At 62.9% G+C, this 27,999-nt stretch overlaps 1 long non-coding RNA gene and 1 pseudogene across 1 annotated transcript; both read right to left on the bottom strand.

Annotated features, from left to right (window-relative positions):
• Positions 1-16,842: 16,842 nt before the first annotated feature.
• Positions 16,843-17,967, bottom strand: LOC137450062 (uncharacterized). Its single transcript, XR_010989542.1, has 4 exons — positions 17,690-17,967; positions 17,474-17,569; positions 17,271-17,345; positions 16,843-17,029 (listed from the first exon to the last, which is right to left on the bottom strand). It is a non-coding gene; the product is annotated as an uncharacterized lncRNA (long non-coding RNA).
• Positions 17,968-18,271: 304 nt separating this feature from the next.
• On the bottom strand, positions 18,272-26,945 carry LOC137450036 (kinesin-like protein KIF18B; annotated as a pseudogene).
• Between the last annotated feature and the right edge of the window lie 1,054 nt (positions 26,946-27,999).

Below are 27,999 nucleotides of genomic sequence, written 5' to 3'. Positions count from 1 at the left end.
GGTGCTGCCACTGTGCCCTGGAGCCCCTCAGGCATTTTGGAGGGCCTCCTGGAGCGCTGGTTCTGCTCAGTGGCCATGGCTCAGCTCACCTGCAAGGAGCAGCAGCAGACCTTTGAAAAGCCAGAAGCCCACTCCCAGCAAAGCCAAAGGCTCCACAGTGTCTCCAGGCTGGGGCATCCTTCCCCAGGGGAGAGCACCTGGGCTGCCCTGCTGCTGTTTCTGACTCGGGGAGCACAGAGCTCCATTCCCTGGGCAAGAAGCAGAGCTGCTCAGCAGAGTTGCTCAGGGCTGCTCTGCTTGGCTTCAGGGACAGAAATGAGCCAGCAAAGATGACTCCTTCCAGACACACAATTACCACAGTGCCCACCAGCATTTCTCCATGGAGAATGAGGGCCCTGCTCTTCACTCCCTGACACCCAAACTCAAGGCTCCCCACAGGCACTCCAGAGGCTGCAGCAGCAGAAAGAAAAGCAGGAAACCACTCAAGGGAGAAGCTCAGCAAGAAATGCTGCAGGGGTGAGAGCAGGGCCACTTAAGGCTTCATCCTAACAGCAGCAGAGGCTCTCCAGCCTCCTCAGCCTACAAGTAGCATGGCTTAACAGGTCCCCCTGAGTGAACCAGGTCCAGGTTAACTTCTTCCACTCAGCAGCATGGCCACCACCTCTCTCCATCGACACAAAGCTATCAACAGTGAGCTCCACTCTGCTGAGGGGCACCAGCGATCCACAGCCAAGCTGGCACAAGAGGCACTGCCAGCAGCCCTGGAAAACAGCCTCTCCCCCTTGCTGAACCATCTGCAGATCCTGCAGCAGCACTTCCCAGTGTCCAGCAGAGGCTGTTGATGGTCACATCCTGAGCAGCTGCCTTCCTGGAGCCTCCCTGAGAGCTCTGAAATGCTCGGTAACCCTCAGTCCCAACCAAGCTGCTTTCATCTCAATCCTCCAAACCTTCTTGGGCAACTAATTCTCAGTGTGCCTGCCCCACCCCCACACTGGGGCCCAGCCTCTGGAAGAACAGAAACACTCAGCTCAGAGACACCCAGCTGCAGAAGGGGAAGTGACCAAAAGCAGCAGCAGGAATGCAGCCTCCAGCCTGACCTTGGCAGGCTCAGCCTGGTGCCGGCTCCCCAGCACACACAGGCACTGCTGGCTGCCAGGACAGGGAACATTACCAGCGGCTGCCCTGCTGCAGCACTGCCTGGGACCCCGTGCTGGTGAAGCTTGGACTTCACGGAGTTGTTTCCCATCCCTCAGTTCAGAGGCAAGGCTGGACAGCCTGTCCTGAGTTACCTGCAGCCTCCTGAAGCAGTCCAGCCTCTGGATTTTCAAGAGAGAGATGCAGGAATTGCTGCTTCTCAGGAAATCCCCTAGGGTTTTAAAATGCAAGGAAAGGAGAGTTGGGCTGGGGGAGCTTTGCAGTCTCTGCTACCTAGGCAGCTGCTGCATCTTTCATCCTCAGCCTGCACAGCGTTTGCTAGGCAGAGGAGAAATCCTCTCACCCCTCACTTGCAGATGGGGCAGCAGAGGTGAAAACTGAAGGCAAAAACATCCCAAAGCCCAGGTGCAAGGGAAGGAGGATCAGACTGGCAGCAGGGAGACAGGCAGCCTCTCTCCCCTCCACGTTTAGTCCCAGCCTGGAGGCAGACACAGCAGCATCCCATGGCAACAAAGAAGACCCAGAGGGATTTTGTGTTTCAGGGAGCAGTTTGTCCAGCTGTGGGGGCAGGGAGAAGGGGCTCCAGCTCCTCCGGGGGTGCCCAGCATGGCAAGTGCTGCAGCTCCAGGGGCCTGTCCCCCAGCACAAGAACCTCCCCTTGGCTAAGGGGCAGCCTCCTCCCTCAAATCCTGCCCCGAGCAGCAGCTGGGTGCCGGCAATGGCCTCAGCACTGCTGGGTGGGACAGCGGCGCTCAGGCTTCCACCCTCCCTGCTCAGCCCTGCTCCCAGCCCTCCCTCCTGAGGCAGCCAAAGCCCCTCCCGGGGCTTGGCTGGGGAGGGGACACAGCCATCGTCACCTCGGCCCGGGGCCGGCACCAGTCTCCAATGGGATCCACCAGGATCCACCAGCATCCACCAGCATCCACCAGCGATCCCACTGCCACACAGTCGCGGCTGGGCTGTGCCTGGTTGCCACAGCGACAGAGCCTGAGGCCACCCAGCGGCACCCTGGCAACCGCGGGGACAAAGAGGGGAGTGCCCAGCGCTGGCACCAGATGGCAGCCAGCGGGCACAGGGCTGCCCAGAGCCTACAGGGGAGCTGCCTGTGCCCCCCTGCTCCAGCTCCCCCAGGGCAGGCCCAGAAAGCCCCCCAGGAGCCAGGGCTGCCAAGCTGCTCCTGCGGGGAGCCCCCACACAGCTCCTGCTGCCCCAGGAGACTCAAACCAGCTGCCTGCCCCTCTGGCCATGCTGCCCTGGCTGAGCCCAGGCTGCCACTGGCCTCCTGTGCTGCAAGTGCCCCTTGCTGGCTCAGGTCCAGTTCCTCACCCACCGGCACCCTGAGGCTGCAGGCTGCTCCCAGGCTTCCCAGGGAGGCTGTGGCTGCCTCTTCCCTGGGGGTGTCCAAGGCCAGGTCGGATGAGGCCTCCAGCAGCTGAGTCCAGTTGAGAGCTGTCCCTGCCCAGGCTGGGAAGGTTGATCTCTGAGGCCCCTTCCAACCTCAGCCCTTCTGTGCTCTTTCAGACACAACTCACCCTACAAAGCAGTCTTGCTTTTCACTCACCTCAGAGAGGGAAGAGCACTGCAGGATGCACAGCCCAGAGTGGCTCCCAGAGCCCCTGCTCAGGCAGCATTGCCCCTGGCAGCTAAAGGTCTGCTTTGTTTCAGCAGCAACCTGACTCTCTCAAACTGCTCAAAGGAACTACAGAGCCTGCAGGTCCCCCACACTCCCGGGGGGGTCAGGGGCGCTGAGAGATGTCTGTGTTCCTCTTGGCCCCACACTCCCTTGCTGCCCAGGAGGCCCATGGTGGGCTGCAGGACACTGTCAGCATGCTGTGCAGCACTGCTGCAGGTGCTGGCAGGGACACTGCCAGTGCCCTTCCTTCAGCTGGCCCAGGATGTCACCCAGCTGCTTCAGCACTCCTCCAGGCGTGGCTGGAAACCGGGGAGCACAGTGCTCAGTCAGCTCAGCATCTCCCACAGCCATGCCCAGGACCTGCTTGGCCAAGCAGAGGCCCCAGCCAGGCCCCAGCTGCAGTTCCTTGACCCCCAAACCCACCTCCTCTCAGCCAGGTGTACCTGCTGGCAAAGATTCTGCTCAGCTCCTCCAGGACATGGTTGAGTTTCACCTGCAGGTCCTTGAGGCTATCTCTGGCTTCTGGCTCCAGCTGGAGGAGGGACAGATTGGAGAAGCCATCAGGGTCCCTGGTGCAGCCCTGGGGGACAAGGCCCTGGGGATGCCTGCAGAGCATCTCCCAGCAGCAACAGCAGCTGAGGGAGAGCAGACATTGACCACAGCCAGAGACTCCAAGAGCCCCTGCTCAGGCAAAGTTGCCACCCTGCAGCCATTGCACTCTGCAGCCATTGTGGCTCCAGAGCTGACCGGCACCGGCACCGGCACCGGCACCGGCACTGGCGTGCTTGAGCTGAGAGCTTCCTCTGCTGGTTTATAGTATTTAGGGGAAATACAATTGATTGTATTTATAACTATAGCATTGAAATAAATACATGATAGTATCTAGGTGGAACAGATATATGTATTGATTAGTTTGTTTTAACAACGAACAACAGAGCCCTGAGCCATGGCAACAACTCAGCCAAAGGCGATCAGAAAATCACTTGGTGCCCAGACAGAGCTGGTGCACAAACACACAGGAGTCCAGGCTGCTGGCTGCAGAGAGTGCTGGAGCCTGGCACTTGGAATGGAGGGGGAAGGAGACAACACCTCTGTCAGGTGTGAGCAGGTGAGGAACAGGAGAGCCCACACCATCAACAATTGGCTCAGGGGATGGTGCCAGCAGTGGAATTTTGGGTTCTTTGATCATGGGGCAACTTCTCCTGCACCCAACCTGCTGGGTCCTGATGGGGTGCAGGTATCCAGAAAGGGCAGGAGACAAATGAGAGAGGCAAAGGCCCAGATGTTACTCAAGCTGAACTCTGCTGGGAAGGAGAACAAAAAGCAGCTTTCTAAATACATGAATGCTAAAAAGAGGGCAAGAAGAACCTGCACTCCTTCTGGGACCTGGAGGGGAACACTGTGACTGAAGAGGAGGCAAAGGCTGAGGTCCTGAACACCTTCTGTGCCTCAATGTTTAACAGCAAGGCAGGAGGAGCTCAGGACGAGTGGCCTCCGGAGCTGGGCGATGGGGTCAGGGAGCAGTGTCATGGAGACTCCAGGCCTGGCAGCCTGAGCTCAGTGCCAGGGAAAGTGATGGAGCAGATTGTCCTGGCGGCAATAACTGCGCACCTGAAGGACGGCCAAGGGCTCAGGCCCAGCCAGCATGGATTCAGGAGGGGCAGGTCCTGCCTCTCCAACCTGATCTCCTTCTATGACCAGGTGACTGCCTGGTGGGTGTGGGGCAGGCTGTGGATGTGCTCTGCCTGGACTTCAGCAAGGCCTTTGACACCGTCCCCCACAGCAAACTGCTGGCCAAGCTGTCAGCCCCTGGCTGGGACAGCAGCAACTCTGAGCTGGGTTAGGAACTGGCTGGAGGCTGAGCCCAGAGAGTGGTGGTGAATGGTGCCACAGCCAGCTGGCAGCCAGGCCCCAGTGGTGCCCCCCAGGGGTCAGTGCTGGGCCCCATCCTCTTTAACATCTTCACTGATGATCTGGATGAGGGCATTGAGTCAGGCATCAGCACATTTGCAGATGACACCAAGCTGGGGGCAGGAGTTGATCTGCTGGAGGGTAGAGAGGCTCTGCAGAGGGACCTCGACCGACTGGACAGATGGGCAGAGTCCAAGGGCAGGAGATTGAACACATCCAAGTGCCAGGTGCTGCACATTGGCCACAGCAACCCCAGGCAGTGCTAGAGGCTGGGGTCAGAGTGGCTGAGAGCAGCCAGGCAGAGAGGGACCTGGGGTGCTGGTTGATGGCAGGCTGAACATGAGCCTGCAGTGTGCCCAGGCAGCCAGGAGGGCCAATGGCATCCTGGCCTCCATCAGGAAGAGTGTGGCCAGCAGGAGCAGGGAGGTCATTCTGCCCCTGTACACTGCACTGGTTAGGCCACACCTTGAGTCCTGTGTCCAGTTCTGGGCTCCTCAGTTTAGGAAGGAGGTTGAGTTGCTGGAAGGTGTCCAGAGAAGGGCAACAAAGTTGATGAGGGGTTTGGAACACAGCCCTGTGAGGAGAGGCTGAGGGAGCTGGGGTTGCTTAGCCTGGAGAAGAGGAGGCTCAGGAGAGACCTCATTGCTGTCTCCAACTCCCTGAAGGGAGGTTGTAGACAGGCAGAGGTTGGTCTCTTCTCCCAGGCAGCCAGCACCAGAACAAGAGGACACAGTCTCAGGCTGTGCCAGGGGAGGTTTAGTTTGATGGGTTGGACTTGATGATCTCGAAGGTCTCTTCCAACCTGGTCTATTCTATTCCATTCTAATCTATTCTATTCTATTCTATTCTATTCTAATCTATTCTATTCTATTCTATTCTCCTTCACAAGGGGAGGATTAGGTTGGACTCTAGAAGAAATTGCTCCACCAAAATGGTTCTCAGCTCCTGGTACAGGCTGCTCATGGAGGTGCTTGAAGCCCCATCCCTGGAAGGGTTTTGAAGAGGCAGAGTTGTGGTGCTGAGGGTCAGGCTTTAACACCAGCCTTGGTAGAGTTAGACTCCATCATCTCAGAGGTCTTTTCCACCTGAGATGATTCTCCCTTGTCTCTGTCCAGTTGATCTCTGGTGTGTTCATATTACCAAAGGGCAGGAGCAATGTGCACAAACTCCCTCCTCCCAGAAAATCTTTGTCAGTTGTGCCTGATGCTGCCAAGAGTTTCAGCTTCTCTGTTGTTGGCATTGGTATTAGAAACAAAAGCATTCACAGAATCACAGAAAGCATCTGGTTGGAAGAGACCTCCAAGCTCCTCCACCCAGCACTGCAGGCTCAACACCAAACCCTGTCCCTAAGCTCCAGCTCCACAGCTGTTGGAACACCCCCAGGGATGGGGACTCCAGCACTGCCCTGGGCAGACCATTCCAATGGCTGAGAGCCCTCTCTGGCAAGAAATAGTTCCTAGCATCCAGCCTGAGCCTCCCCTGCTGCACCTTGGGAACACTGCCTCTGCTCCTTTCCCTTGCCACCAAGGAGCAGAGGCTGTCCCCTCCTGGCTCCAAACTCCCTTCATGGAGCTGCAGAGAGCAAAGAGGTCTCCCTCACCTTCCTCTTCTCCAGCCTGAACACCCCCAGCTCCCTCAGCCCCTCCTCTAGCCCAGGGGCTCCAGGCCCTTCCACACAGTGTAGCTGCAGCTCTTCCTTAAGAACTTCTGGTTCCTGCTTTAAGGATTGATTGAAATGTGTAGCTGTGGCACTCTGTGGCATGGTTGAATGGCCACAGTGGTGTTGGCTTGACAGCTTGAGCTGATGGCCTCAGAGGTCTTTCCTAACTGAAGAGATTCTCTGATGTTTATGATCCTAATGCAAAGGCTGGGGCACCTTCCCCTGGGGACAGGCTGAAGAGTTGGGGCTGTTCAGCCTGGAGAAGGGAAGGCTCCAAGGAGACCTTAGAGCAGCCTTCCAGTACCTGAAGGAGGCTACAGAAGAGCTGGGGAGGGACCTCTGACAAGGGCTGGGAGTGCCAGGATGAGAGACAATAGCATTGAGCTGGGTGATGGAACAGCCACTGAACACTGGCAAGACACATACACAGTCAGAGGCAAGACACTGGAACAGGTTGCCCAGGGGGGCTGTGGATGTCTGCAGCCTGGAGGGGCTCAAGGTCAGTTGGATGAGGCTGTGAGCAGCCTGGGCTAGCAACAGGTGTCCCTGCTCTGAAAGGTCCCTTTCAAGCCAAACCATTCTGTGGTTTGTGACATGAAACACCTCACTAAAAATCTGCAGGCTGCCAAATACTCTTCCTTCCTTTACAGGCTCACAGGATGTCAGGGGTTGGAAGGGACCTCTGGACATCTTCCAGTCCAAGCCAGAGCAGGAGCACAGAATCCAGCACAGGTCACCCAGGAACACATCCAGACAGGGATGGAAAGGCTCCACAGAAGGAGACTCCACAACCTCTCTGGGCAGCCTGCTCCAGGCCTCTGAGATGCTTAGAGTATGGAAGTTCCTCCTCATGTTGAGCTGGAACCTCCTGTGCTGCAGTTTCCATCCATTGCCCCTTGGCCTATCCCAGGGCACAGTGAGCAGAGGCTGTCCCTGTCCCTTCCTTCCTGACCCCCTGCCCTCAGCTCTGGATAGACATTATTCCTTTACTTTGCCTTAGCAGTGCCCAAGACCATTGGTTGCTCCTGGTGGGATGTGGGGTTTTTTAACCATGGGTTGTTACCTAATTAGCACTAATTAGACTTTGCAAACATACAAATGTTGTGCTGCAGAGGAGGAGAGCTCAGTACTATTTTTACATCTTGACACAAAAGCTTCCTAGTGACAAACAAAATCCAGAACAATTACATTGTTCATGTTCTTGCCTACAGCTAAGAGGCACTCAGCAGTGCCCCCCAGCACCCACCTCACTCCAGCCTCCCTTCAGGGACTTGTAGAGAGCAAGAAGGCCTCCCCTATGCCACCTCCTTTCCAGACTGAATACCCCCAGCTCCCTCAGCTGCTCCTCCCCAGACTGAATTCCCCCAGCTCCCTCAGCTGCTCCTCCCCAGCCCTCTTCTCCAGACTCTTCCCCAGCTTTGTTGCCCTCCTCTGGGCATGCTCCAGCCCTCAGTGTCCTTCTGGGAGTGAGGACTCCAAAAGCAACCCCAGTATTTAGGAGGTGGCCTCACCAGTGCTGGGCACAGGGCAGAATGACTTCCCTGCTCCTGCTGGCCACACTAGTGCTGACCCAGGCCAGGATGCACTTGGCCTTCTTGAGCCCCTGGGCACACTGCTGGCTCATGTTCAGGCAGCTGTCAATCAACACACCAGGTCCTGTTTCTGTTCCTGAGGCCTTATCTGCAGCCACTCTGCCTCAAGCCTGGAGTTTTGCAGGGGGTTGTTGTGACTCAAGTGCAGGACCTGGCACTTGGCCTTGTTGAACCTCAACCTGAGCTGCAGCAAGAGAAGTGTGGGCAGCAGGGCCAGGGAGGGGATTCTGCCCCTCTGCTCCACTCTGCTGAGACCACAGCTGCAGCTCTGGGGCCAGTGCTGGAGCCTCTGTGCCAGGAAGGCTCTGGAGGTGCTGGAAGGTGTCCAGAGAAGGGCCACGAGGAGGAGCAGAGGGCTGGAGCTGCTCTGCTGTGAGGACAGACTGAGAGAGTTGGGGTTGTGCAGGCTGGAGAGAAGGCTCTGAGGAGACCTCATTGTGGCCTTGCAGGATCTGCAGGGGGCTCCAAGAAAGCTGGGGAGGGACTTTTGAGGGTGTCAGGGAGGGATAGGACTGGGGGGGATGGAGCAGAACTAGAAATGGGGAGATTGAGATTGGCTGTGAGGAAGAAGTTGTTGGCCATGAGAGTGGTGAGAGCCTGGCACAGGCTGCCCAGGGAGGTGGTGGAAGCCTCCTGCCTGGAGGTGTTTGCAGCCAGGCTGGATGTGGCTGTGAGCAACCTGCTGTGGTGTGAGGTGTCCCTGGCCATGGCAGGGGGGTTGGCACTGGCTGAGCCTTGAGGTCCCTTCCAGCCCTGACAATTCTATGATGCTGTGATCCTGTTGGTCTCAGCTCAGTCTTTCCAGCTCCTTCTGTAGAGCCTCCCTCCTCTCAGAGAGGTCCACACCACCTCCTTCTGTATGGTTTGCAGTGATCATAGAGCAAAAGGCAGGCATGAATCTTCAGCAGCATTAATCACAGGAGCTGAAAGCCTTCCTCAAGAGGGACAGACCTCCTCTTCAGTCTACCCCTGTGCACCACTGAAAGGAGGTGCTGCCTAGCAACACTGAGCATTAATATCCATGGTGTGCTCTTTGGGGATGTAATTTGTCCTAAACTTAGTGAGACTGTTGTGTTATGGTGGGCTGGGATCCATGCTGTTCCAGTTCAGAGCAGTTACATGACTTGCTAGCATAGCAGCAGGTAGAAGTGTAGGGGCTGCATGGGTGAGGCCTTTCTCCACATGGCTCTAAGAGAATCAAACATCTCTCTGCTGGCAATTCATTGGGAGAGGAAGAGAAGGGGAACAGAGGAAGTGAATTTACTTCCTCCACTACTGCTTCACAGAAGGCATACAAGTGAAATGGGAGCTCCTGTTGCACAAAGACATTCCAGGGCTACAGGCCAATTAACTTCAATGAGTTGATTACTCAAACCAAGTGGCCTGTTTGCAGCTGCTGGACCACATCACTTGAAGGCTCAGGCTGCCCAGAGGGGTTCCCAGCTCTTCCCAGGCAGAGTGGCTGCCCAAGGGGAGGTGCTGGGGTCATAATGCCTGGGGGTGCATAAGAAGGGAGTGGATGAGGGACTTGGTGCCATGGTCTGGTTGGTTAGTTAGGGTTGGGTGATTGGTTGGGTTTAATAATCTTGAAGTGCTCTTGTTTGGATTCTGGACAGAAGGGTGGAGTCCAACAGGATGGCATTTAACAGGTCTGAGTGCCAGGTTCTACACATTGGCTACAGCAACCCCAGGCAGTGCTGTAGGCTGGGGACAGAGTGGCTGAGAGGGACCTGGGAGTGCTGGTGGACAGCAGCTGAACATGAGCCAGCAGTGTGCCCAGGGGGCCAAGAAGGCCAAGGGCATCCTGGCCTGAATCAGGAAGAGTGTGGCCAGCAGGAGCAGGGAGGTCATGGTGCCCTGTGCTCAGCACTGCTTAGGCCACACCTTGAGTCCTGTGTCCAGTTCTGGGCCCCTCAGTTTCAGAAGGACATTGAGAGACTTGAAGGTGTCCAGAGAAGGGCAATGAAGCCAGGGAGGGGTCTGGGGCACAGCCCTGGGAGGAGAGGCTGAGGGAGCTGGGGTTGCTTAGCCTGGAGAAGAGGAGGCTCAGGGGAGACCTCCTTGCCCTCTCCAACTCCCTGAAGGGAGGTTGTAGCCAGGTGGGGGTTGGTCTCTTCTCCCAGGCAAGCAGCACCAGAACAAGAGGACACAGTCTCAAGCTGTGCCAGGGGAAGTTTAGGCTGGAGGTTAGGAAGAAGTTCTTCATAGAAAGAGAGATTGGCCCTTGGGATGTGCTGCCCAGGGAGGTGGTGGAGTCCCCATCCCTGGAGGTGTTCAGGAGGGGATTGGATGTGGCACTTGGAGCCATGGTTTAGCAGTCAGGAGGTGTTGGGTGACAGGTTGGCCTTGATGATCTCTGAGGTCTTTTCCAACCTGATTGATTCTCTGATTCTCTGCCCAAGTGAGCTAAATGCCTGATGCCTAGGAGAAGGCAGGAGTCTAGGTGTCGACAGCTCCTTTTGATCCCTGGCTCTCAACTGCTGTGTTTAGGGAGAAGCAGCCAGGTTGCTCCTGGGAGGGGGCACTCAATTTTGCAGCAGGCAAAGTGAGGCAGCAAATTAGCAGTGTTTCTAGAAATCCTTTGCCCCTGCTTGCTGGGTGGCTTTGAATCTCACAGGTGGTGAGTGGATGAGGTAAAGAAAACCAACAAAACAACAAAGCCCCCAGGCTCTGGCTGAGTGAGGAGGTGTGAGTGCAATCAGGAATGCACAGCAACTTGAGAGGCTTGAAGCCTTTCACTACCTAAATGAAGGTTTCACCTGCAGGAGTGTCCCAGGGGAGGCAGACTCTCTAAGAGCTCTGCACACTGACACAACAAAATGATAACCTTTGGTTTTTAAGAGTGGTGTTGTTAAAGGTAAAAGCTTGGATGCAGAAGTTAACTGACAGGAATCTTTTCTGTCTTCTCCAAGAGCTTTTTCTCTTGTCTGAGACAGTTCACAGGCTCACAGGATGTCAGGGGTTGGAAGGGACCTCCAGGGATCTTCCAGTCCAAACCCCCTGCCAGAGCAGGAGCATAGAACCCAGCACAGGTCACCCAGGAACACATCCAGACAGGGATGGAAAGGCTCCACAGAAGGAGACTCCACAACCTCTCTGGGCAGCCTGCTCCAGGGCTCTGGGACCCTCACAGTCAAGAAGTTCCTCCTCATGTTGAGCTGGAACCTCCTGTGCTGCAGTTTCCATCCACTGATATCCAGGATATGGATATCCAGATATGGATAAACATTTATTAAATCCTCTCTCAGCCTTCTCCTCTCCAGACTCAACAGCCCCAGGGCTCTCAGCCTCTCCTCCCCAGGCACTGCTGCAGTCCCTTCAGCAGCCTTGCAGCCCTCCCTTGGACTCTCTCTAGCAGTCCCTGTCCCTCCTGACCTGGGGAGCCCAGAGCTGGATGCAATATTCCAGGTGAGGTCTCAGCAGGGCAGAGCAGAGGGGGAGGAGAACCTCCCTGGCTCTGCTGGACACCTCCTCTGAATGCCCCCCAGGACCCCCTTGGCCTTCTTGGCTCCCAGGGCACATTGCTGTCCCATGCAGAGCTTGCTGCCCACCAGCACTCCCAGGTCCTTCTCCCCAGGACTGCTCTCCAGCAGATCCCCTAATTAATCACCCAGTTAATTTTATACTGGAAGTCAATTTTGGTACAGGCAGCAACAAGAATTCTGTTTTCTTATCTCAAAGCAGTTTGTTAGGGATCATGTCCATGACTGAGGTTTAACATCAAATAGAATCATAGAGTCACTCCAGCTGGAAAAGTTCTCTAAGATCATCAAGTTCAATCATGAACCTTACTGCACCCTGCCCAGGAAGCCACATCCCCAAGTGCCATATTCACTCATTCCTGGAACACCTACAGGCATGGGGACTCCACCACCTCCCTGGGCAGCCTGTGCCAATCCCTGACCACTCTGGCAGGAAAGACTTTTCCTGATCTCCAGACTAAACCTCCCTTGGTGCAACTTGAGGTTGTTTTCTCTTCTCCTGTGACTTGCATCTAGGGAGAAGAGCCCAACCCCACTCCACTCCAATCTCCTTTCATGGAGACTCCCATGAGTCTCTTCCCCATGAGTCTCTCTTCTCCAGGCTGAACAGCCCTACTTTGCTCAGCTGCTCCTCTGCAGCCCTGTCCTCCAGACCCTTCCTCAGCTGTATTGCCCTTCCCTGTACCAGCTGCAGGACTCCAATGGCCTCCTTGGAGTGAGAAGCCCAAAATTCCTCAAGGTGTGGCCTCACCAGTGCCCAGCACAGGGGCACAAGCATAGAATCAACAAGGTTGGGAAAGACCTCAGAGATCATCAAGTCCAACCTAGCACCCAACACCCCCAGACAACCAAACCATGGCTCCAAGTGCCTCATCCAATCCCCTTTTGAACACCTCCAGGGATGGTGGCTCCACCACCTCCCTGGGCAGCACATTCAAATGGCAAATTACTCTACCAGTGAAGAACTTTCTCCTCACCTCCAGCCTAAACTTCCCCTGGCACACCTTAAGACTGTGTCCTCTTGTTCTGGTGCTGGCTGCCTGGGAGAAGAGACCAACCCCCACCTCCCTTCAGGGAGTTGCAGAGAGCAAGAAGGTCTCCCCTGAGCCTCCTCTTCTCCAGGCTAAGCAACCCCAGCTCCCTCAGCCTCTCCTCACAGGGCTGTGCCCCAGACCCCTCCCCAGCTTTGTTGCTCTTCTCTGGACACCTTCCAGCATCTCAACATCTTTCCTAACCTGAGGGGCCCAGAACTGGACAGGAGGAGTTAGGTATTGGGTGAGAGGTTGGACTTGATGATCTCTGAGGTCTTTTCCAACCTGATTGATTCTAAGATTCTGTGATTCTATGACTCCAATCACTTCCAAACCCACCTGTGACAGTTTCTACCTCCTCAGAGGTCACAAGTTCAGGATAATGCTGGGAAGTGCTTCCCCAGGCTCTCATTTGGTTTCAGTGTCATTTTTATTCCAGGCCTTTTGTCTCCTTAGCACCAGAACAAGCTGAACACAAGCAAGTGATGCCAAACACTGCCCCACAGCCTCCTCAGTTAACAGCAGGAAGGACTTGCTGTGCTTTAGGGAGTTCAGTAAGCAGAATGTCCTCACCAACAAATCAATGATTTGATTAATCAGTTCCTAGTTAGTCAGCAACACAGAGAGAATAAATGCTGCAGACCACCCAGCCTGTGAGACAGCAAAACCTCTCATGAAAGCCACTGTTGTGCTCATAGTAAAGAACTTCTTCCTCATCCAATCCAAACCTACCCTGCTCCAGTTTCAAGCCACTGCCCCTGGTCCTCTGGCTGCATACCTTTGGAAACAGCTCCTCCTCAGCCCCCTTCAGCCACTGGAAGGCTACTGTAAGGTCTCCTTGGAGCCTTTGCTCCCCAAGCTGAACTCCTTCAACTCTCCCAGACTGTCTTTATAGGAGAGATGCTCCACGCTGCTGCTCTCAGCTTTGTGGCCTTCCTTGGGGCCTCTTGGTATAGAATCATTGAATCACTAAGGGTGGAAAAGACCTCAGAGATCATCAAGTCCAACCTGCCACCCAACAGCTCCTGACAACTAAACCATGGCTCCAAATGCCAAGGTTGAACACCTCCAGGGATGGTGACTCCACCACCTCCCTGGGCAGCACATCCCAATGGCCAATTTCTCCTCAGCTCCAGCCTGAATCTCCCCTGGCACAGCTTGAGACTGTGGCCTCTTGTTCTGCTGCTGGGTGCCTGGGAGAAGAAACCAACCCCCACCTGGCTACAACCACCCTGCAGGGAGTTGGAGAGAGCAAGAAGGTCTCCCCTGAGCCTCCTCTTCTCCAGACTAAACAGCCCCAGGGCTCTCAGTCTCTCTTCACATGGGAGATCCTCAAGTCCCCTAAGCATCCTCCTGGCTCTCCCTTGGACTCTCTCCAGCAGGTCTCTGTCTCTCTTGACCTGGGGAGCCCAGAGCTGGACACAGGATTGCAGCTGTGGTCTGAGCAGGGCAGAGCAGAGGGGGAGCAGAACCTCCCCAGCCCTGCTGGCCACACTTTCCTTCCTGCACCCCAGGACCCCAGTGGCTCTCTTGGCCCCCAGGGCACATTGCTGTCCCACGCAGAACTTGTCCACAAGGACTCCATGGAGCTGCTCTCCAGCAGGACAGCTCCTAACCTGTCCTGGTGCCTGCTGTTACTCCTCCCCAGATGCAAGACCCTGCTCTTGTCCTGGCTGACCTCCCTGAGGTTTGCCTGCAGCCAGCTCTCAGCTCTTCCAGAGTTCCCTGGATGACAGCACAGCCTGAGGGGTGTCAGCCACCCCCACCCCCCAGTTCTGACTTCAGCACCTCACAAGAATTAAAGATGATTGGTGAAACTCAGGTGGTTGACACCTGAGCAACAAATGATTTGGCATTCTGAAGGTCTCAAAAGAACCTTGGTTTGTTTTGCCCTTTCCCTGAGGACTCCTAGCTGATCTTGCCCTGTCTGCAAGCACAGGTAGCATGAAGATTGATGTGAGAAACTCACCTTGTGTGGCTGGCAGTGGGAGAGGTTATCAAATTGCTGGCTGTGAGGCACAAGGGGAAATGGTTTGGAACAGGGGATCAAAAGAAGTGAAGAGAGTATTTCGTTGTCTGGAGCTCCTCACAGGAGCCCTGAGCAGCATCCAGGCTCCCACAGGCAGCACATCCTTGAAGAGGTTGAAACAGGACCTGGGAGTGCTGGTGGGCAGCAAGCTCTGCATGGGACAGCAATGTGCCCTGGGGGCCAAGAAGGCCAACGGGGTCCTGGGGGGCATTCAGAGGAGTGTGGCCAGCAGAGCCAGGGAGGTTCTCCTCCCCCTCTACTCTGCCCTGCTGAGACCCCACCTGGAATATTGCATCCAGCTCTGGGCTCCCCAGGTCAGGAGGGACAGGGACTGCTAGAGAGAGTCCAAGGGAGGGCTGCAAGGCTGCTGAAGGGACTGCAGCAGTGCCTGGGGAGGAGAGGCTGAGAGCCCTGGGGCTGTTGAGTCTGGAGAGGAGAAGGCTGAAAGGGATCTGATCAATGGCTATCAAGAGCTGAGGGCTGGGGGTCAGGAAGGAAGGGACAGGGACAGCCTCTGCTCACTGTGCCCTGGGATAGGCCAAGGGGCAATGGATAGAAACTGCAGCACAGGAGGTTGGGGATGAAAGAAGAGAGCCCTTTGGTTTCAGCTTCCCCCTGTGAAGATGAGTGGGGCTGCCTGATCCACAGAGGCTAAGAAGAAGAGCCCCAGAGCCCCTGCGATGATGGTAGAGAGGGGGAAGCCAGACTAGAGCCCAGGCCAGGAGGAATGGCCTGGCCCAGGCAACCCCCAAGGGAGCCCCAGCCCCAGGGTCCCCCAAGGGGAGGGAAAAAGCAGCCAGAAAAGGTCTGAAGAACCAAAAACCAAACCTTTAGTGAACAACACAAACAGAGGGGGGAACCGCGCCGCAGAGGGGAGGGGACAGGGCCGGGAACCGCGAAGTGGGGTAGGGGGAACCGAGCTGCAAAAAGGGACGGGGCCGGGACGCTGCGGACGGGACGGGGCCGGGGCCAGGGAAGCCGCGGACGGGGACCGGGGGCAGGGACCGGGGCGGGGACCGGGGCGGGGACCGGGGGCAGGGACGCGGCGGACGGGGACCGGGGGCAGGGACGCGGCGGACGGGACGGGGCCAGAGGCAGGGGCGCGGCGGACGAGACGGGGGCAGGAACAGGGGGCAGGGACGGCGCGGACGCGACGGGCCCAGGGACCGGGGCAGGGACGGCGCGGACGGGACGGGCCCAGGGACCGGGGCAGGGACGGCGCGGACGGGGACCGGGGGCAGGAACAGGGGGCAGGGACGGCGCGGACGGGACGGGCCCAGGGCCCGGGGCAGGGACGGCGCGGACGGGACGGGCCCAGGGCCCGGGGCAGGGACGGCGCGGACGGGACGGGCCCAGGGACCGGGGCAGGGACGGCGCGGACGGGACGGGCCCAGGGCCCGGGGCAGGGACGGCGCGGACGGGACGGGCCCAGGGCCCGGGGCAGGGACGGCGCGGACGGGACGGGCCCAGGGCCCGGGGCAGGGACGGCGCGGACGGGACGGGCCCAGGGCCCGGGGCAGGGACGGCGCGGACGGGACGGGCCCAGGGCCCGGGGCAGGGACGGCGCGGACGGGACGGGCCCAGGGCCCGGGGCAGGGACGGCGCGGACGGGACGGGCCCAGGGCCCGGGGCAGGGACGGCGCGGACGGGACGGGCCCAGGGACCGGGGCAGGGACACGGCGGACGCGACGGGCCCAGGGACCGGGGCAGGGACACGGCGGACGCGACGGGCCCAGGGACCGGGGCAGGGACACGGCGGACGCGACGGGCCCAGGGACCGGGGCAGGGACACGGCGGACGCGACGGGCCCAGGGACCGGGGCAGGGACACGGCGGACGCGACGGGCCCAGGGACCGGGGCAGGGACACGGCGGACGCGACGGGCCCAGGGACCGGGGCAGGGACACGGCGGACGCGACGGGCCCAGGGACCGGGGCAGGGACACGGCGGACGCGACGGGCCCAGGGACCGGGGCAGGGACACGGCGGACGCGACGGGACCAGGGACCGGGGCAGGGACACGGCGGACGCGACGGGCCCAGGGACCGGGGCAGGGACACGGCGGACGCGACGGGCCCAGGGACCGGGGCAGGGACACGGCGGACGCGACGGGACCAGGGACCGGGGCAGGGACACGGCGGACGCGACGGGCCCAGGGACCGGGGCAGGGACACGGCGGACGCGACGGGCCCAGGGACCGGGGCAGGGACACGGCGGACGCGACGGGCCCAGGGACCGGGGCAGGGACACGGCGGACGCGACGGGCCCAGGGACCGGGGCAGGGACACGGCGGACGCGACGGGCCCAGGGACCGGGGCAGGGACACGGCGGACGCGACGGGGGCAGGGACGGGATGGGGACCGGGACCGGGGGGCAGGGACGCCGCCGACGGGACCTCCAGCTTGGGCTGGGGTCCTGGCTGCTGAAGTTTTCACTGGATGGGGGCTGGAAGGAGAGAGGTTGCTGCCGAAGCCTGGGAGCACTCTGGGGCTCCTCTTGCTGCACTGCCGTTCACAGGGCCTGAAGGATGCTCCGGGGCTGCAGAGAGAGGAGAGAAGGGCATCAGGCAGCTCTGGGGCACAAGCAGCAAACGCAGCTCCCTTCCTGAGGCACACCCAGGCACTGGCACCTCCCTGCTCTCCCGCCCTCCCCCCAGCACCAACCATGCCCCTGCCAGGGCTTTGCCTCGCAGCTGGCACAGGGCTGGCACAGCAGCAGGCTGCAGGCTGCCGCGGGGCAGGGCTCACTCCTGGCTGAGTGGTTCCCAGGGCAGCCTCACCTGGGCTGCAGAGGACAGGGCAGCTCTGTTCCTGCTCTGGAGTTCCACTGCCCACTCTCCGGGGGGCAAAGGGCTCTGGGAAAGGCAAAGAGGCCATTGGCACCCAGCCAGGCTCAGGGCAGAGGCCACAGGCAAGGTGCAGCTGCAGCCATGGGGCAGGGCCCACACTGGGGAGCACAGGCAGCTGCTGGCAGCTCTCTCACCTCTCAGCTGCCTCCTGCTTCAGGGCAGAGGCTCTGCAGTCCACAGGGAGCCTGGGCACAGAGGGTGTCCGTGGGGCACAGGCCAGCTTGCAGGGCCTGCAGGCAGGGCAGAGATGGTTAGTGCCAGGGGGGATCCTGACTGCCCCTGGCACGGGGCTGGGAGGCACCTGGGTGCTGCGTGGCTCCCTCCCTGGGGGCCAGGGGTCGCACTCGCACCGTGACGGCCACGGCGCCCTCCTGGGGGGAGGGACCAGCACCATGGCGGCGACGACGACGCAGGGCTGAGGGCACTGCCCCTGGGGTCCGCACAGCACCGCTCCAAGGACAGCACTGGCTGAAGAACACAGCTCCAGGCTCCAACGTCCTGAGGGCGCACTCTCGGGAGAAAAAAAGGTCAGGCAGGGAGGGGAAGCGGCGGAGGGGGAGCCGCAGGCTGGAGAAAGCCTGGACACCCCCAGCCCCCCACCCGGGACCCTGCTCCCACACCCCCCCTGTGGTAACTCCCACCGGTACCCCCGAGAGCTGCCCTTCCAATACCCTCCAGCCCTACAGATTCCCAGCGTCTGCAAGGATCCTACATCACCCTGGGGTCCCCACAGCCACCCTAACGCTCCTACAACCGCCCCGGGACGCCCCCACATCCAGAGCCCTGATCCCTGATCCCCAACCCCCTCCCCACGCCCACATCCCCGGCCTCTAGCCCTCCCCGGCGCCCTCCCCAGCTTCCCCCCGGCGCTGCCACCGCCGCCTCCAGCACTCCCTGCCTCCCCCAGCCCCCGCTCCCCCGCGGCCGTCCCCATCCCTCTGCCTCGCCGCTCCCGGGGCCCCAGCGCTACTCACCGCCGCCTGCGCCGCAGGGCTTCAAACGCTGCCGCCGGACACGCCCCCTGCGCTCACTGGCCGGTGCCCGAACGCAGCCCCCCATTGGCTCTCGAACGCCGACAGCCCCGCCCCCTCCCGCCCGCGCAGAGCACCATGGGAGCCGTAGGCCGCCGGGGCCCGGCCGCCATCTTTGCCCTCAGCCCCAGCCCTGCCCTGGCAGCTTCTCCTCCCAGCTCCCTGCCGGCAGCTCCGGCCCCGACCAGCCCCCGCGGCCAGCCCAGCGCCGCCTGCCCCTCAGCAGCGCTGAGAAGCCAGCACCGGGCACCCACCAGGGCCCGCACGGGGCACGCCCAGGGCTGTCCACACCTCCCCAGGGGCTCTGCTCTCTCACCCGGGGCTGGAGGCACTCTGGGGCTGCTCCTGCTGCGCTGCTGCTCAGAGGGCCTGAAGGATGCTCTGGGGCTGCAGAGAGAGGAGAGAAGGGCAGCAGGCAGCGCCGGGCACACCCAGGCCCTGGCAGATACCTGCTCTATTGCCCTCCCCCAGCACCAACCATCCCCATGGCAGGGCTGTGCCTCCAGCTGGCACGGGGCTGGCACAGCAGCAGGCTGCAGCCACCCCCCAGCACCAACCATCCCCATGGCAGGGCTGTGCCTCCAGCTGGCACGGGGCTGGCACAGCAGCAGGCTGCAGCCACCCCCAGCACCAACCATCCCCATGGCAGGGCTGTGCCTCCAGCTGGCACAGGGCTGGCACAGCAGCAGGCTGCAGCCACCCCCAGCACCAACCATCCCCATGGCAGGGCTCTGCTCCAGCTGGCACGGGGCTGGCACAGCAGCAGGCTGCAGCCACCCCCCAGCACCAACCATCCCCATGGCAGGGCTGTGCCTCCAGCTGGCACGGGGCTGGCACAGCAGCAGGCTGCAGCCACCCCCCAGCACCAACCATCCCCATGGCAGGGCTCTGCTCCAGCTGGCACGGGGCTGGCACAGCAGCAGGCTGCAGCCACCCCCCAGCACCAACCATCCCCATGGCAGGGCTCTGCTCCAGCTGGCACGGGGCTGGCACAGCAGCAGGGCTCACTCCCAGGGCAGCCTCACCTGGGCTGCAGAGGCCTTGGCAGCTCGCTGCCTGCTGCGCAGCTGGGGGATGCGGCTCCGCTGTCCACCCCCGGGGGGGCAAAGGGCTCTGAGGGAGGCAAAGAGGCCATTGGCACCCAGGCAGGCTCGGGGCAGAGGGCACTGGCAAGGTGCAGCTGCAGCCATGGGGCAGGGCCCACAGTGGGGAGCACAGGCAGCTGCTGGCAGCTCTCTCACCTCTCAGCTGCCTTCTGCTTCAGGGCAGAGGCTCTGCAGTCCACAGGGAGCCTGGGCACAGAGGGTGTCCGTGGGGCACAGGCCAGCTTGCAGGGCCTGCAGGCAGGGCAGAGCTGGTTAGTGCCAGGGGGGATCCTGACTGCCCCTGGCACGGGGCTGGGCCCTGCCCTGTCCCCATTTCCAGCTCTCCTCACTCTGAGCTATTTGCAGAGCCCCAGAAGCAAGGAGGTCTCCCTGGGGGTGTCCTGCACCACCAGGGCCAGGTGGGGCTCAGCCTCTGCACAGCCACAGGGCTCCAGAAGAGCCAGAGCCTCTTTGCTGCACCAGCCAAAAGCCACCCCAAAGATGCCCAGGCCCCCAAGGGCACAGCCCTGACCCCCAGTGCCAGGAGAGCAGATGCCCAACCTGCTCCCAGCCAGCACTCCTGAAGCAATCTGGAGGATGCTCCAGGGCCAAAGGGAGGAGCAGGAGCAGGAAAAGCTTCCCTTGGAATGCTCTCTGCCCTGTGCAGCCGTGCCCAGGTGAGCTCAGCCTGTGCCTGCTGGCCAAGTGCCTCCTGCCCACCCTCTGCCCTCCCCAGAGCTGCAGCCATCCCCACAGGAGGCACCCAGCCATGGAGGGCAGGATCCCCAAAGCCACAGGGAAGGCCCCAGGGCAGCACTCACTTGGGCACCGAGAGGGCATCCTGCTTGTGCTGCCAGCCTGGGGGCTCCAGGCCCCTGCAGCCCAAGGGCTCAGGGCTGCTGCCTGAGGCTGGCAGCCTGCAGACCTGGTAGGTGACATTGAGCTCATGGCTCCTGGCAGCAGCTGCAGCCCTGGGGCAGAGAGAGACAGAGCCAAGGAGCAGTCAGGGGCTGAACCTCAGCCCCTGGCACCCAAGACAGGCTCAGCACCACCAGCAGCACCTCTGAGCCCCCTCCTCAGCTGGGGCACAGCCTGGGGGGAGCTCTGGGCCAGGCAAGCTTTGAGGCAGAGCTCATCCCTGGGGCAGCTACGTGCAGGAGGAGGGGGCACACACTGTGCCAGGGCAAGTGGCACACAGGGGGGCCTTCTGCTTGGCTTTTTCTCTTCAGCAACCCCTGCCCAGGTGAGCTCAGCCCACTGCTGCCCACCCCCCCAGCCCTGTGCCCCCTGCCCACCCTCCCTCCCCACAGAGCCGCAGCCACCCCCCCAGGAGGCACCCAGGGGGTCCCCAACCCCGCAGGGAGGGCCCCAGGGTGGCACTCACTTGGGCACCGAGAGGGCATCCTGCTGCCGGAGGAGGTCCTGGCTGGGGGGCTCCAGGCCCCTGCAGCCCGGGGGCCCAGGGCTGGCTGAGGCTGGCAGCCTGCACACCTGGTAGGTGCCATCCAGGTCAGGGCCTGGGGGCAGGGCACAGCCCTGGGGAGCTGCCAGCGGCGCCAGGGGCAGGCGGCTCCGGGAGAGCCTCTCCGGGCACAGGCTGGAGCCGCAGGGCCAGGCTGGCAGCGCCACAGGGGCTGGGGGGGGCTGCAGCCGGGGGGCAGGGGCTGGGGGGGCTCTGTGCCGCCCTGGCAGCCTCTGCCGGCTGCCCACTCGGCCGCCGGCGTTTGGGCCGCGGGGAGAGGCTGCAGGCAGAGGCCGGCTGGGCAGGAGTTGGCATCTCAGGGGACCTCCTCCTCTTCCCGATGGGGCTGAGGGCCAGCAGCCTGGCACTGCTGAGCGCAGCCAGGTGCTGCCAGCCTGGCAGGGGAGAGCTGGTCACGGGGGCGCCAGGCACAGCCACGCAGCTCTCGGCTGGAGGAGCAGAGCAGAGACCGAGTCAGCTCCCTGGCTGCAGCTCCCAGGCCCTCCCCCCCTGCCCCCCACCCCCCTCAGCTCTTTGCTGGGACTGCCCCAAACCACACCAAGCCCAAGAGCCAGCACCAACCATCCTGGGCCCAGAGCAAGTGCCCCGGGGCAGGGCCTGGCCTGTGCCCAGCAGCAGCCTCTGCAGAGCCAGGCTCTGCTGCTGGCCTCATGCATGGGCACCGAGGATGAGGAGGAAGAGCTCAGCCCTGCCCAGACACAGGCTGCCAGCAGCCAGGCCACAGCTGGGCTGAGCGGGGCAGATGCAGCCCAGAGCAGTCACCCACAGGAGATAAAGGCAGGCTCAGCCCCCACTGGGTGCCAGGGCAGGAGAAACTTCTGCCCCTGCCCTGTGCCCACAGCTGGCAGCTGCCCCCCACCACCCCCCAGCCCTGCAGCAGAGCCTGGGACAGAGGAGAGAGAGGGCACCAACCTGGATCCTCAGCAGCACTGCCCTGCTGGCTCCTCTGGGCTGGGCTGGCCCTGCTGGCCTCTGCAGCCCTCCCTGGGGAGGAGGCCTGCTCCTGGCTGGCAGCAGCCTCCTGAGGGGCCAGGGGCTGCAGTGCCTCAGAGGCCACAGCAGCAGCACGGAAGCTGCCAGCCTGGGGCAGGGACTGCTGCTCTGGGGAGGAGCTCCTGGCAGCAGCTGCAGCCCTGGGGCAGAGAGAGACAGAGCCAAGGAGCAGTCAGGGGCTGAACCTCAGCCCCTGGCACCCAAGACAGGCTCAGCACCACCAGCAGCACCTCTGAGCCCCCTCCTCAGCTGGGGCACAGCCTGGGGGGAGCTCTGGGCCAGGCAAGCTTTGAGACTGAGGGGTGCCCAGGCTGGCACTGCAGGACCTGAGCTGGGAGATCACCTGTGGGCTGCAGGGCACCCAACAGCAGCCCCAGAGCTGTGCTGGGCCTCAGGCACACAGCACAGGCAGCCTCCCTCGGGAGACCTTCCCCCTGCCAGGACATTGGGGCACAGACAGCAGCAGGTGGTGCCAGGGCAGCACCTCGGGGAGCAGAGGCAGCAGCAGAGCCCTGGGGGAGGCAGCTCCAGGCCTGGCAAGAGGCACTGAAGGCTCTCAGCTGCTGTGCCTGGAAACCTTCCCTGCTGACCCTTCCAGGGGAGCTTCTCCCCTGGGACTGGCTCTCTAGGAGCCAAATCCCACCTCAGAGGGCAGGCACTGCTCTGTAAGCCAAGGCCTGGGCCCTCCCCCACCTCCAGCACCCTCAGGGGGCTGCACACCACAGGAAGGTTGCAAACTCTCTCAGCAGCCAGGAGCAAGTGGCACAGGGAGGGGGCACAAGGACACTCACCCCTCTGGCTGGCTGGCAGTCAAGCCCTGCAGGAGGGGAGCTGCTTCCTTTGCTTCCTGCTGCACATCTGCCTGCTGGATGGCTGGGGCAGACCTTTCCTCTGCAGCCTGCAGCAAGCCCCCAGAGCAGCATCAGGCCAGAGCTGAGCTGAGCCTGGGCCCCCAGCTGCCCCTTCCCTGCCAGGCTCAGAGCTTTCTCCAGCACTCCACAGCCCAGCACCTGCTGAGCCCAGACCTCCCAGAGCAGCTCAGCTCCTGCCCTCTCCCAGCCTGCCCAGTGCAGCCCAGCAAGGTACCTGAGCTGGGTCCCATCACCGGGCCAAGCCCTCCTCTCACCTCCTCCAAGGCCAGCTGCAAGGCAGCAGGACACCCAGCTGCCAGCTCCTGCTGCTCTCCAGCACTCTCCCCACCAGGGAGCTCCAGGCACGCCTCGGGCACAGCCTCCTCCACCCTACACAAGTCACAGCAGCAGCCCCTGAGCCAGGGAAGAGCCTCTGGGGAAGCCATCCCTTGGCCTACCAAGGTTTGGGATGGAGCCAAGGGCAGCTTTGGCCTTTGTCCCCCAGCTCTGGGGGCTGCCAGGCTCCTCACTCCAGCTGGGCAGCGGAGAGGCTGTGGCACAGCAGCAGAGCAGCTCAGCTGCGTCCTGGCAGCCACTTGGGCTGCAGCCAGCAGCCAAACTCTGCAGGCTCCTGGCCCTGGGGGACCCCAAGGTGCCAGCCCAGGCTCCCTCCCTCCTGCCCAGCAGCCTCACCTGGGCAGCTCCAAGGGGCTGGAGCCGAGGGCAGGCAGCGGCTCTGGCGCCTGGCTCTGTGCCCCGCGGGCAGCATCCTCATAGGCACGGAGCTTGGCCTGCAGCTCTGCCACCTGTGAGCAAGGGGCAGCCCTGGCTCAGAGCATGCCCTGAGCCCCAGCAGCTCAGCAGGCTGGGTGCCAGGCAAAGCAGAGCCGCAGACAGAGCCCAGCCCTGCCCCCGGCAGCTCACCTCCGCTCTCAGCTGCGCACACAGCACAACGTACGGACAGACGTGGGAGTCCGGGCTCGGCAGGTTGCTCTTGAGCTGCGGGGAGAGGGAGGAGCGGAGCTGAGAGCAGCACCGGGACAGCTCCTTCCCCTCCGCTGAGGCGGCAGCGGGGCAGCTCCTCAGCCTGCCCTGGGCTGGTGGGGCCCGAGGGGCTGCAGCTGACTCTGAGAGGGGCTCCAGAGGCAGCCCGGCTGCGGCAGGGAGGCGGCAGGGAGGCAGCAGCCTGCCCCAGGCTCCTTCCCGGGCAGCCCCAGCAGCTGCCGGCCGCGGGGCGAGGTGCTCACCGAGACCTGGATCTCCTTGGCCCTGCTGGCATACTTGAGGGTGTTGAGGGTGTCCTGGCAGCAGAGCGGCGAGGGGCTGAGGGCAGCCAGCATCAGGGTGCGGCAGTTGCCGCCGATGGAGTCCTTCAGCAGCCGCGTCAGCTTGCTGTCCCGGTACGGGACGTGGCTCTGCTTGCCCTGCCCGGCACAGCGAGGCTCCGCTCAGGGGCTGGCCCTCGGCTCCCAGCCCTGGCCACGCTCAGCCCACGGCAGCTCTGCCGTGGGGACGGCGCTCAGGGCCCCTCAGCGGCAGCCTCACCTTGGCCCCAGCCAGCGCCTGGATGACGCTGAGCAGGGCCAGCAGCGAGCGGTTGATGCTGGCTCCCTCCCGCAGCCGCTCGCCGCTGGTCTTGGCCACCGCGGCTCGCTCCGAGCCGGCCAGGTCGACCAAGCTCATCTTGGCCACCCGCACGGCCCCAGCGAGGCCCTCGGCGCGGTCCTGCTGCTTCACGTAGACCTGGCAGGGCACACAGAGGGCAGGCTGCAGCTCCGCAGGGCGCTCGGGCTCGCCGCTCGCAGCCGCGGCAGCAGCCCTGGCACGCCGGCCCTGGCACAGCATCGCCGCCTGCCCCCCTCCGGGCAGCGGTGCCAAGGGCTGCCCCAAGCACCACCCCTCACCTGCAGCACGGCGTGGGAGCGGGAGGAGGAGGCGTTGGCATCGGTGGCATGCTGCGTGCGGTTCCTGCTGCCCCCCGAGCAGCATCTGCAGGAGCTGCTCTGCCGAGCTGGGCTGGCGGGGAGCAGGCAGAGGGCAGGGATCAGCGCAGCCCCGGCACGGGCACCGAGCGCCCACAGGCTGAGGCCTCCTGCGCCCCTGCAGGGCTCCTCTGGCCTCGGGCTCAGCGCTGCTGCCAGCCGGCACCCACCCAGCCGGCACCCCCGGGGCCCCGCAGCCCCTGCCCCGGGGCCCCGCAGCCCTCCCCTCCCCCTCCAGCTCCCCCGGTCCCAGCTGGCGCCCCTGGGGCGGGCACAGCGCTGCCCACACCTTGTGCCTGCTTCCACCCCCACCTGCTGGATGGAGAGGCCCTGAACCACAGCTCCTCTCTCAGGATCCTCCCGGATGGGCAGAGGGCCCTTGGGCTCCAGCAGGTCACGGATCTGCTCGTTGTAGACCTGCAGCAGGCAGCTCCAGCTCAGGATGAGGCTTGGGGCCCCAGAGGGCAGCAGGCAGAGGAGCTTGGGACCCCAGGGCCTGCTGCCCACCCAACAGCACCTCTGGCACCTGCCGCCAGCAGGAGCAGCTGAAGGTGCCCTAAGGCAGGGGACAGCTCAGGAGGCTTCAGCAGCCAGGCACTGAGCCGCTGCTCCTCCAAAGGCCTTGCAGCCAGGAAGCCCTCATTGCCCTGTGGCCCCCAGCTCCAGAGGGGGCAGGCCAGCAGCACCAGCCCAGCAGCCTGGCCAGGGGCAGCCTGCTTCCAGTCTGGGGCTGCCCTGGGCACAGCTGGCAGCACAGGGGTAGCCCTGGCACTACAAGCCCAGACCTTGGAGGTGGTGGCCTGGCAGCAGGAGGGGCACAGCTGGGCACAGCCTACCTCCAGGTAGGAGACCAGGACCTCGCAGCTCTTCTGCTCCTGCCTGGCCTCCAGCCTCCTGAACAGCTCCTCCATGGTGAGGTAGATGATGCCAGGGCTGTTCTCCGAGCCCAGCATGGTGTAGGTTTTCCCTGCTCCGGTTGCTCCGTAGGCAAACACTGGGAGGAGAAAGGGAGGAGCCCTGAGAGCAGCCTCCATCGACAGCAGCACTGGGGGGATGTTGCCAGCTCTGCCTCAGCTGGGGACACAGCCCCAAACCCAGCTCCTGCTGTGGGGCACTGCTGCCTCCCACTCACATCCTGTCCAGCAGGGCCCCCGGGGCCCTCTGCACCAGCCTGCTGCCCAGCCTGCACAGGGGCTCCCAGCTGATGCCACCCCACAGGCAGGACTCCACACTCATCTGGGCTTGTCTCTGCTCTCCTCTTGCTGGCCTGGGCCCTGCCTGCCCCCAGAGCCCTCGGATGACATCTCCAGGCCAGCACTGGCCCTGTTCCGGCCCCAGCTTGGTGCCAACAACAAGGTCAAGGCTTTCTCTTTCTGCAGAGCCGCTGCGTCCCCACTGCTGCCACAGCCGCTCAGGGCTTCTGGAACCAACCCCCAGCTCTGCTGAGCCCACCCAGAGCAGGGGCAGATGGGCAGGAGCTCCTGCAAGGGCCAGAGCAGGCTGCTAGGGCTCACCAGAGCAGTTGTAGCCGTCGAGGAGAGTATCGACCATCTGGCGGGTGGTGTGCTGGAACACCTCCTCCTGGGTGGCCTGCTCAGCAAAAACCCGGTCGAAGAGGAACTTCTGATGTTTGCCTGGGTTCTTGCCGCGGCCAGCAGGCAGCACACCGCCGGAGGCACCAGGGTCGAACAGGAGGGTGTGATGGTCGACCACCCTCAGCAGCGGGTGCTGCGCGGCTCCCTCGCCGGGGGCCGGGGGTCGCACTCGCACCATGACGGTCACGGTGCCCTCCTGGGGGGCAGGGGCCGCCGCCATGGCGGCGGCGGCGACGAAGGTGACACAAGGCTCAGGGCACTCCCCTTAGGGTTCGCACAGCACCGCCACAAGAAAAGCACCGCTCGAAGGAAAGCGCCGGCTGAAGAACACCGAAGAACACAGCTCTGGGCTCGAAAGTCCTGAGAGTGCACTCTGAGAAGAGACAACAAGGGTCAGGCGGGGAGGGGAAGCGGCGGAGGGGGAGCCTGAGGCTGGAGAAAGCCTTTACCTCTCGAGCCCGGAGCCTGCTCCCGAGCCCTGCCTGCCCTAACCGCCGCCGCTGCCGCCGGGGCTGCCGTTACACCCCCCCAGCCCTGCGCCTTCTCCCCGTCCGGAAGGAGCCTGCATCCCCTGCGGGTCCTCACAACCGCCCCAACGCTCCGACCCCCACCGCGGGTCCCCAGAGCCCCTCCACAGCCTCGGCCGCGATCCACCGGCCTCGGCCCCGCCACGCTCCCCCGGGCCCCGGCCCCGCAACGCTCCCCCGGGCCCGGCCCCGCAACGCAACGCTCCACAGCCCCGGCCCCGCAACGCTCCCCCGGGCCCCGGCCCCGCAACGCTCCACAGCCTCGGTCCCGGCCCCCGCAACGCTCCACAGCCTCGGTCCCCGCAACGCTCCACAGCCTCGGTCCCGCAACGCTCCACAGCCTCGGTCCCGCAACGCTCCACAGCCCCGGCCCCACAACGCTCCCCCCGGCCCCGCACCCAGCACTGCCCAGGGCGCTTCCACCGCCGCCTCCCGCAGCCCGCCGCAGCCCCGCAGCCCCCACAGGCTGCCCCTGACCTTGCAGGCTGTCCCGGATCCCGCAATCCTGCCTCAGCCCCGCAGCCCGCCTCAGCCCCGCGGAACCCGCAATCCTGCCTCAGCCCCGCAGTCCTCCCCTGCCCTTCCAGGCTGCCCCCGGCCCCCGCAGCCGTCCCCATCCCTCTCCCGTAGCCCTTGGGGCACCGGAGCGCCTCTTACCGCTGCTTCCACCGATGAGGGCTCAAACAGTCCCGCCGACCACGCCCCCTGCGCTCATTGGTCAATCGTCGAGCAGAGCCTCCCATTGGCTCTTCAGCAACGCGAGCCCCGCCCGCTCCCGCCCACGAGCCCCGCCCGCTGCCGGCCGCTCCGCCCGCGAGCCGCGGCCGCTCCGCGCAGTGCACCATGGGAGCTGTAGGCCGCCGGGGCCTGGCCGCCATCTTTGCCCTGAGGAGCCAGCCCCGGGCACCCCTCAGGGCCTGCAAGGGCTCCCCCGCCCCGGCCCCGGCCCCGGCCCCGGCCCCAGCGCTGCCCACACATCGCCAAGGGCTCTGCTCTCCGAGCCGGGGCACGGAGCACTCTGGGGCTCCTCTCGCTGCGCTGCCGCTCAGAGGGCCTGAAGGCTGCTGCGGGGCTGCCGAGAGAGCAGAGAAGGGCAGGAGGCAGCGCTGGGCA

The sequence above is a fragment of the Melanerpes formicivorus genome, unplaced genomic scaffold (assembly GCF_026170545.1).
Source record: "Melanerpes formicivorus ecotype bairdi unplaced genomic scaffold, bMelFor1.0.p_v2 SCAF_34, whole genome shotgun sequence".
Lineage (NCBI taxonomy): Eukaryota > Metazoa > Chordata > Aves > Piciformes > Picidae > Melanerpes > Melanerpes formicivorus.
This window is presented reverse-complemented; position numbering and strand designations above follow the sequence as displayed.